This window comes from Athene cunicularia (assembly GCF_003259725.1).
Source record: "Athene cunicularia isolate RWA chromosome 1 unlocalized genomic scaffold, athCun1 chr1_part2, whole genome shotgun sequence".
Lineage (NCBI taxonomy): Eukaryota > Metazoa > Chordata > Aves > Strigiformes > Strigidae > Athene > Athene cunicularia.
The window spans coordinates 51,694,402-51,705,280 of NW_020799092.1; the positions used below are offsets into that span (position 1 = coordinate 51,694,402).

At 37.1% G+C, this 10,879-nt stretch overlaps 1 protein-coding gene across 24 annotated transcripts in view; it reads right to left on the reverse strand.

Annotated features, from left to right (window-relative positions):
• Positions 1-9,933, reverse strand: part of NRCAM (neuronal cell adhesion molecule) — a 115,382-nt gene extending 105,449 nt beyond the window's left edge. For 14 of the 24 annotated variants that reach the window (XM_026868053.1, XM_026868052.1, XM_026868061.1 and 11 more), the window contains exons 1-2: positions 9,846-9,933; positions 5,366-5,460 (exon numbers count right to left, since the gene is read on the reverse strand). The gene's annotated coding sequence lies outside the window, so the exon portion shown is untranslated. Of the gene's footprint in view, positions 1-5,365; positions 5,461-7,253; positions 7,278-9,845 lie in introns of those variants that run through there. The other 10 variants (XM_026868073.1, XM_026868075.1, XM_026868072.1 and 7 more) reach the window with 6 other exon arrangements.
• Positions 9,934-10,879: the final 946 nt, after the last annotated feature.

Here is a 10,879-nt window from a genome sequence, read left to right on the forward strand (position 1 = left end):
ACTTCCCAAGTTTCCAACAAATAAATTTTGAGTGGTGAAGTGTTTCCAAGCTTGGGAAGGCTTTCTTACTACTGCACCTAGCCCAAGTATTTAAGAACATCTGGTATTTAGTTTTCTTTCCCAGTTTGTACACTCAACAGTATAATATTTTTAAATAAAACTCTTGAACTACAAGCACTCCTAAAAGCTAGCTTTGAAAGACAGAAAAGGTGCAGTCATGGATCTCTGGAAAGCAAAGCTTTGAGATCATTTGGGTATAATAAGATCACTCAGGCACAAAATGAAACACAGGAGAAGGTCCCCTCTGAACATCAAGAAACACTTGGTTTACTGTGAGGGTGACAGAGCACTGGCACAGGTTGCCCAGGGAAGTTGTGCAGTCTCCATCCTTGGAGATACTCAAAAGACATCTGGACATGGTCTCAGGCAACCAGCCCAGGGTGACCCTGCTGGAGCAGGGGGGTTGGACCAGATGATCTCCAGAGGTGCCTTCCAACCTCAACCATTCTCTAACCATGCATTTTGTTACAAGAATCAAAACATTTGGAAATAAATATAAGCTAAATGAAAAGCTATTTTAATTATGCATATAAATACTTTATTCTGTTAAAACTGTACAGTAACAGCAAGGTATATTAATTTGATTTTCAAAGTGTTTCAACTTTTTGCAATAGTTTCAACATCAAGAAGCTACAGTAACAAAATATTTCTCCTAAAGTGGTCCATTTTATACCAGCAACAGTATATTTTAAAATAAACAATAGCAAGAATGGGTACAACAACATTTTCAAAGGACAAATAATAATCCTAAATTAGAAAAAAAAGAACAGATAAAAGAAGCAGTGAAATTCAAAGGCTGAAGTTTCAAAAACAAATGTTTCTGCAGCAGCTCAGTGATCTCCTATTCCCTGTCCCTTCTACTTACTACTGCCTTCCCTGCTCCTTGTTAGCACTTATGTACCAACTCTTTTTTGTACTTGCACATTAGAGTGGATGTACAGGTAGGCAGATATGGTAAATTTAAAAAGAATTAAAATTGCCTATCAAAAACTGTGTTCCTCTTTAACTGGATAAATTCTCACTGATTAAACAACTATGTTGTTAATTTAACTGAGGTATCCAAACACTTAAAATGAAGTAGAATAAATGTGTGTCTTAACGTCTGTGATTGCTGCCTTCTATGTTTCAGTCAGTTGGGATATTACTGAATGCATAAGCAGCAAGCAGCAAGGAGGAAAAATATGGCACTCAAATATATTCCCAAAATCTCCCACTGTTGCTTCTCACTTCTTTCAACTGGAATTTGAAAGCTCAGAAAGCTTTAAAACATTAAGAAAGCAGAGAAAATAGAAGAAAGACCCTTTTTTTTTTTTTTTGCTTTCTTTCCCTCCCCTCGCGATGTTAAGTTAAAAAAAAAGCTATAAAATTCTCGTTTATGGCATCTTTGGTTGTATTCATGATTACCACAGGAACCCACTCGAATTTGCAGTCATGCATCTAGCAAGCATGACACATCCTAAGTCATCACCAAGAGTTCTTGTGAGAAGACATCACTAACTGAGCAACTGAGGATTATATATTCACCTTACGTGCTGTCCTTTTTTAAGCATATTAAAAAAACACATTGCAAGGGAGCTAAAAAAGAACATCTGAAGAAAGAGGACCATTTAATTTAACAAATTTATGTATGAGGAAATCAGAGATTATAAAGTGGGAAAAAAAGCTGGGAAAAATCTAACATTTTATACAAACACTACAATTATCCTAGAAACCATACACTTACTACATTTGAGAAGGCTTTAGTAGAACTAGAGTGGCTGTGATCTCTGTGATCTAGTACTTCTTCTACTCTTATTATTACAAATAATTCCTCTGATTCCTACAAATTAAGTTTTATTTCTTCAGTATGCTTATCTTATAGCAAACAGCTGTAAGACACGGTGTCAAACCTTTTTCTGCCTTTATTTTTCACCTCTATCAGCAGGTTTTTTTATTAATAAGGACAGCAAGGTAGAAACATAAACAGTTGCTATATAAAAAATGTTGACAATAGCTATGTTGCTGATTTCACACCACTTAGAATACTTCTGAACTTGACTATGCTTAAATGACTACTCTTCTCACTTCGAAATATACAAAATTAAAAAAGCCTTATTTTAGAAATACACACGCAAGTCAGCCAAAGCAAAACTGACAATACTATTTTAAACAAAGCTTGAACTGGGGAGACACAGATTTCATGGAGCAACCTTGTCATCATTACCTGCTGGGACTGAGACACTCCAAGCAGAACACACCAGCTAATAGCTGGCTCGATGGATGACAGGAGAGCAGCAGATGCTGTTTATCTTGACTTTTGCAAGGCTCTTGACACCATCTCCCATAAAATCCCCACATACAAACTGATGAAGTATGGACTAGACAAATGGACAGTGAGATGGGCTGAAATCTGGCTGAACTGCCGGGCTCAAAGGGTCGTGATCAGCATGAAATCCAGCTGTAGAAAAGTCACTGCTGGTGTACCCCTGGGATGAATACTGGGGCCAGTACCATTTAACCATTTCATTAATGATCTGGATGATGGGACAGAGTGCATCCTCAGAAGTTTGCTGACGACACAAACTGGAAGAAGTTTGTGTATACCAGCTGGTTGCACTGGCATTCAGAGGGACCTCAAAAAGTTGAATAAGCCAACAGGAATCTCATAAGTTCAACAAAAGGAAATACAAAGTCCTGTACCAGGGGAGGAATAACCCCAGGCAGTAGTACAGGATGGGGGACGACCAGCTAGAAAGCAGATTTGCAGAAGACACCTGGGGGTCCTGGTGGACTCCAAGCAGACCATGAGCCAGCAGTGCACCCTTGAAGCAAGGAAGGCCAACAGCATCTTGAGCTTCATTAGGAAAAATGTTACCAGCAAGTCAAGTGAAATGATACTTCCCCTCTACTCAGCAGTGGTGAGACATGTTTGGAGTGATGTGTGCACTTATGGGCTCCTCAGTACAAGCAAAACAGAAGCATCCTAGAGTGAGTGCAGTGAAGGACTGCAAAGATGATTAAGGGATTGGAGCATCTGACATATGGAGTGAGACTGAAAGAGCTGAGACTCTAGCCTGGAGAAGAAAAGGCTCAGGGAGATCTTGCCAATGTATATAAACTCCTGATGGGGGCATGGGTAAACAATACTTCTTGGTCATGCCCCATGACAGGGCAAGAGGCAATGGGCACAAATTAAAAAAGATTAAATTCCATCTGAACAAAAGAAAGGATTTTTCTGCTGTAATGGTGGTTGAGCACTTCAATCAGTTGTCCAAAGAGCAAGCTGCTCCAGCTGACCCTGCTTTCAGCAGAGTGGGGGTTTGACCAGATGATCTCCAGACACCCTTTCCAACCTGAGGTATTCTGTGGTTCTTTGAGGAAGAGACAAAAGGAGGGCAACTACATCTGAGTAGTATGAACTACAGACTTAACATCATTTATCCTCTCTGCACAGACCAAGCCTTCAGTAAGATAAAACAGATTCCTTGCACACCAGCTGCCTATATCTGACTGCATTCTATGAAGGAAATTGTTCATTAGACTTAGGAAAAGCCTCATTGTGCAGATACAAGAAAACAAGTTCTTTTTCTCCTGCAGAGAATTCCTGATGCCCAAGCCTCTAGGTTTACCAGTATGAGAACTACCTAACATTAAGATGAAGACAATGTATTTGTTTTCACCAGTCAAATAAATCATTTTATTGTCTACTACAATGCCCATTTGTATCAGCAAACATCCATCACTTTAATGGATTTCTTTGCCTCCCCTCCAGTCAGCACTCAAGCGGTAAAGCTAGTTTAACCAAAACACACTAATGGGAAATCACCCTTCTTTCATAGTGCCTGTTCTCTCACATTGATATATTGACAGCTTAGTTTTAGCTGCAGGAAAAATGAAAGGAACCATTACAGAGAAAAGCTAGAACACCTCACTCATAAGGAGCAGGCACCTGTGCACTGACCCAATTAGACATTCAAATACTTGTCACTTTGGACCTGGCTGGTTGTCACACTCATCCAAGTAGCCCCAGGGGACCTATTGTACAGTGGCATTCCCTGACAGGAGAACTGGAGCTATGGAGGCAATGAGGGCATGGTGATAGGGTGCCAGGATCCTGGTGAGTGAGAGCAACCAGCAGCAAAGCCAAAGAACCTCAGAGCTTCCTTAACTTGGTTACCATCCAAAAAGCCTTTCAGAGTCTTCAATGGTTATCTTTTTTTCAGAGCAATCTAGTTTAAAAACCTTACAGTAACAGTTCTCTTTATCCAAAGCAACATTTAACTCTTGAGTAACTAACACAATAATCATTTCAGAATACATCCCTGAAAGCTTAAAAAAAAAAAAATCTTTGCAGGAAGAGGATGCATTAAATGTTACTTGTAGCTAACACTACCAGCATACAGTTCAGGAGTCAAAACATCTCAGTGCCCATCTTCTCCTTTATCTGTTTTAAACATACTGTTGATGTTTTCAGATGCTTTGTCTGCTTGAACACATAAATAAGGAATAAAACACTGTGCATCTATCTACGCCTACACACTCTAAAAGACAGAAAAGGTCTGTTCTAGTAGACTGTATACAATACTGTATTCAAGACCCCCAAATCAGATTTTTCATTCAAAAAAAATCAGATATTAAAACACAGATGGCTATTCAGCAACTACTACTGACTTCAAGTAAGGCTATCTCTGTTCTTATGCTCAAAGATTTATACAGTTCAAATACAAGAGCAGGGAGGGGTTGGAGGAGGATTGAAAAAAGAAAAATCAAAGGTTACTTCAAAACTTCTAAAAACCTTTTTTTTTTTAAAAAAAAAAAAAAAATAATAACCTTAGGACCTAAACCATGAGAGTGAAGAATTCTGAATGTCCCCATCACCAAATCTGTGATCTATGCTAGAAGAAAAAATTTCTAGCCTTTTAGTAGAAAAATATCTCAAGTTCCTTCTAAGTTCATATTTCTAGACTTACTTTTTTACTAGTTGACTTGTCCCCCTGTTCTCTCCAGCAAGGAACATCAGAGATGATTAAGCCTACCTTCAATTATTTGAAGATATGAAATAGTTTTAGCTACTTTTCTGGTTAACATATTTGATATGAGCCCTTCAGTTAAAAGCTGAGCTGACATTTTAAAAACTGTATTAATCACAAACTGTTAACTCAAACACACATGGAAATGCAGAACACATATGGCTACCCTGATAGAACTTAATAGAAACTGAATAGAAAGACAGAAACTTAACAGACAGAAACTTAATGACAGTAGCTTTTTTCCCCCTAGTTATCATGGTACATTAAAATGTAGAGGAAGAAAACCACTATCTTACCTTTGTACAAATAGCTTTGGAGTAAGATGGTCTGTGTCTTTATTTTTCCTTCTTTCTTGTCCCCTGTATGACCGGTCTTTATGTTACTGCCTTGCCTGAAAAAAACATGATACAACCTGAAATATTTAGACGTTAATAATTATGTTCACTGTTAAACTACAACAAATACATCAGATATTTCTTTATATAGCTGCAATACTAAATCCAGTTAAGTCAAGTGGAATGGTATTTTAATAGGAACTAATTTATACATGTTTGTCTGAAGAAAAAGGTAAGAGCATTAGGAACAAAAGAAGCTCCCTAGGTTTCAAAATCATGCTTTGCATTCAGCTCTCCAAAACAATATAGCTGGTCACATCAGATCTGACCACTCATACAGTTGCCCAGGTTTGCTGTATCATCAGTGAAAAACACTCTGTGCTTCACAAAGGCTTTCCTATTGGCTTCTTCAAGCTAACCACATCTTTCTAATGTTCACAGTAACCTAATATAAGGCCCACCAGGTACCTCTGTCTCCTCAGGACCAAACACTTCAGTGTTCTTCAGGATACAGATGCCCACACTTCTAAAAAGACATCTGCTGGAAGAGGTCACAGCAGCTGACAGCAAGCCTCTATTGCAGGAAACACTTTTGGTCACAGCACTTGCCCAGAAAGAGTGAGTTCTGGTTTTAAAGTCAATTTTCAAACTGCCTGATCTCCCACTTTTTAGAATATCCTAAATTCTAGTTGAGGTATGGCACAGATAATCCCCTCCCTCCACCCCACCTCCCCCAGCCCGAAAGCACAACACAAAGAAAGAGGAAACAGCAGGAAAAGGTTTTGTTCTTAATTCAGCTGCCACCTTCTTCATTTATTCACAAGAGTTATGCACCTAGTTCCTCTCTTCTCTTACTCTTGTTACTTGAAACCCCTATTTTAAACAGATTTGAAGTTTTGGGGAAAAGGAAGTTGCATATTATTTCATGGTAATGCATATGTGGAGCTGAACTTTCAAGCAAGCAAGGTTTAAGTAGGAACACTAATTTTGAAAGTGAGCTTTAAAAAATTTCTAAATGAGGATTTCCCTTACAGTCTTTTAATTTTACAGTACATATTGCTCATCTGCACACTCAGCTATGCTTGCCACTATATGTAGTCCTTACATCACTAAACTGGTGATGAAATGAAGCTAATAGCAAGATTAGCACCACTCCAGCACCTGCTAATTTTATATACTGTACATAAAAGTACATATTTTACCTGTAGAAAAGTGATTAAAGTTCATCATCTACTCACAACTGCATATTAGCACTATTTTGTAAGGTAAAATAGGAGACACTGAAAAAATCTCAATTTACAACAGTAATACAGTAAGATCAGTTTAATTTTCCATCAAATTGATAATGTAATCATACAGTTGCTTTCAACATACTGTTAAAGCTTTTTTTATTCAACTGGTCTGCCAATTGGCAAAACACTAACTGTTGATCAGAACTTTCTTATAGCTATTCCTTCCAGTAACAAACAGCACTTCTCATAAATTGGTCTTTATCATGCTCTTTCTAATCAACTTATTGCTCTTACATAATAAAGCACTGGAAAGAATACATTACCTTTATAATTTTGGGAGTTTGGCATACATAATTTATTTCACTGGGGTGAAATTCACTTAGGTAATTCACTTCACTGCCTTCATCATTATTCAGGCACGCAAAACCCTTCCTGCCCCCTGCCTTTATATTCAGCTGGAATAGCTGCCTGCAAATCAACAGGACCTTAATGAGCCAAAGTCAACACAAAACTTGCATTCAGAACTGCTACATGCGTGCAACCCCTAATTGACCAAAACCTTGAGTACAACAGTGATCACACATATTCTATTATGTGAAGGTAATAGCTATGTCTACCTTGACATTCATGCTGTTTCCTGGCTGGTTCAGTCCAACGCACCGTCTTCCAGACAAAACCAGAGCACATTTTAGGGAACACCACAGCCCAAGGGACCCTTCCAAAGTGCAGTATAGGTAAGACTGGGTAAATTTTGGTTCTCCACTCTAGACAGTCCTGCAATTCTCCCATGCAAGGCACTTAGCTGAATGCTCTACCTGCCTCCATGCAACACTCCAGAGCACATGCCACAGACTCACAGTATTAGGCTGAAAAATCATCACTTTGATGGGCTGCAATACAGTTCTCACTACTTTGGATACTCTGAAATAAACCCACTAACTAGTAGTGTATTAGGGCTACAGGAACATCACAGTACTCAGGTAAAATTCAGAATAAGTTAGGTAAGTATGGCCAGTCTATTTTATAAGAAACTAATTTTCTAGAATATTAAAATGTAGAAGCGGACAGCCCTTGCCAATTAGTCTACCTTGATGACAGGAATTTGTCCCTACCTTGCTGTTATTACCAGTAGAGAGCAGCTGTAGCCTCAAGGGCTATGTCTAAAAGTTAGGAATGATCTTAAAGCCAGAGATGGGTTCAGACTTCATATACAGCAGAAAACCATAGGTCTGTTGACACTGAGGGTAACCTTTCCCAGACTTCTAACACTCATTAAAAGAAGGGAAAAACTCCTCACCACTTGGTTCCCCTTATCTTTTGAAGTAAAGATGGTTATGTAATAATATATATGGTTTGGGACATACTATAATGCATTACAATTTTCAGTGTTTTATTGGGAGAAAAGAACCTGTACTACAATCAAACTGTTTTCAATTGCCAGGTAAGAAATGGTCAGAATATCAGTCTCACAGGATGCCTGGACTATACACATGCTGCTCCAAAAATAAATACTTGCTGTAGTTCTTGACATCTGTGGCTTTAACCTATTTACAGTCCATGATCAGGTTCTTTTGCTGTGACTTTATTTTCTCTGACAGTGTCTTAGAAGGGAGCTTAACAAAAGCTTGAAACTCCAAAGAAATCATACCCATGAGAAGTTCTGTAAATGCTGTACAGAAGAGCACCTGAACATCCAAAAATCAGCTCAGATGCGATAAAGAGGTAAAGAAGCAATCTAAGGTTGTTTTTGGTTTTGGTTTTTTTTTTTTTTTTAAAGTTTACATTCTTATTCACAGTGCTAAGGGCCCATTAATAACCAGATGTCCAGTTTCCAAAGTGAGAGGAGAATCTGTACCCTTACAGGAAAATCGTGAGGTAACATGAATATAAAAAAAAAAAAAAAAAAAAAAAAGAAAGAAAGAAAGAAAAAATCAACGAGGAGGGCAAAAGAGATGGTTTAAAAAAGTCTACAGATTAGATAAAACATGGTTTAAAAGTTATTAGATATATTTGGGGTCACATAATTTTTGATTTTCTGTGTATGAGTTTGGTCACTAACATATTGTGGAAATGTAAAGCACTCTACTTTTCTAGACCTAACATTATACTTATTGGTACTTATGAATTTAAAAATTTGTGAAATATCTAAAATTGACATAGTATTGTTGCTTTATAAACTTTCCTAATAGTGTTGATAGACTTCAGACAAATAAAATTTAAAATGAAAAATAAATAGATTGTAACAACTATGCAAAAATTTCAGATTAAAAAAATGCAAAATATAAAAATTCCATTTTTATTTTATAATCTGATTAGCCAAACGGTTTTATAAAAAATGTATTCAAAATATTAATTAAAAGGTTAAGACACTTAAATGTTCTTAATGTAACCTTAAGAAGCAATATAATGAGACAATATGCAGCTTTCTCCTATAATTAATAATATATGCATATACACACATACTCAATTCTGTTTCCTTTTACTTTATAGTACAGCAGAAAGTTAGTTAACACAAAACATTTTCAGAGGACCTGAAAAAATATTTGCATTGTGACATATAAAATTTATTTAATGTATTTAAGCACAGTTTTACGCAATCCAGTTCTGCAGAGCTCCATTATTCACCCTCACGTCGTTTGTTCTTTTAGAAGGAAGGAGTGATGAGGAGCCTGCAGAAAAGGAGAAACTACCCTGTTGGTTGATGAGGGCAGTGATCCATCTTTCTGTCGTATCTGTGTTATTTCTGGTAGTACTCAACCCCAGATGATTCTGACAAAGTAATAATGGAAAAGAATATTCTGGAAATACACCAAAAATAACCATTCAGTTTTTCATTTCTCACACACACATCCTCATTAAAACATTTCCTAAGGCAAGTAGTCCAGCCTAGATTATATTAACATCCATAAGAACAATGCACTAATTTTGCACATATTATAATAATCAAAACAGAATATACACCTGATCTTTAACACGTTGCAAAGTCATGCCCTTCCTCCATGGATACAAATTACAACTGCACTGATTTCAATTCCTAGACTGTTACCCTAAGTCAAATATTTTAGTTAATTACACAGAAGAGGTTTAATCTCCATTTCCTTGTGTTACTTCATTCCAATAAATCAAAGTAACTAATACTGAAGTACACAAATCTTAACTATGTAAGTGATTGAGAAAAATCAGAATACAAAAGGAAAATCAGCCACTACCTTGTCCATACAGCTACACAGTCCTCCTAGTCCTCTTCCCCTTTTGGTTGGGTTGTTTTTGTGTTGGTTTTTTTTTGTTTTTTTTTTTTTTTTTTTTTTTTTTTTTTTTTTTTTTTTTTTTTTTTTTTGTTTTTTGTTTTGTTTTTTCTTTTTGTTAATGAGAGGTAAGAATTTGTACCATGCTCCCCTTCATGTTGTAATCTCGACAAAACTCTGCTGTTAAACTCTGCTGTTGCTGGACTGTGTGCAGAAGCACGTACAAGAGAAGCCGTTTCCAGCAGTCCGTCGCTTTGTCCTCAGCCCTCCCAAGCTTCTGTGTGATCAGCACAGGCTTTGTGGCCATACAATAGGGGTTAAACATTTCCCTGTATTTATTTAAAAGCAGAGCTAAATCTGCTTAGCTGCATGAAACTTTTAGTAAAATAATGCCCACTGTATTACGGTATTTTTCCATTTGTTTGTTTAATTGGTTTCTATCAATGAAAAGAATAAATATCTAGTTCCTTTCCATTATACACAGTGCATAAACAATGCAGCCAGTAAAATCAGTGAAGGTTTTTATCCAGATCTTCCCGTATCCACAATTTCCCCCTAAGCAACTATTTGTGACTTGCTTCTGTAACTTAGAGCTCTAGTTTCATTTTTCCTTTACATTCATTCTACTTGATAACTTGCCAATGGGACAACCCTCTGGTCTCCATCAGCAGTGTCTGAGAGGCAGATCATTGCAAAAGCTACTATTTGTACTGAGGGGTGAACTTCTAGCACAAGAAAGAAAATTTAAATATACTGAGAAATAAATGAAAACATTTTGGAGAGTTGATTGTGCTTGCCCACAGTATTAAAGCCACCAATCTCACACAGTACATGAACCTCTGGACCACCTTTGCTCTCCAAGGAACTACCCTGAAGCAACACACTGGTCCAGAACAGTGGCTTTTTTCATCTCCTAAAGGAAGAAACCCTATTCAAAACTTTTCATTTCTCTTCTGCCACAAATCCAGACTTTTTTTTTAGTTTTTTGTAACTACAGT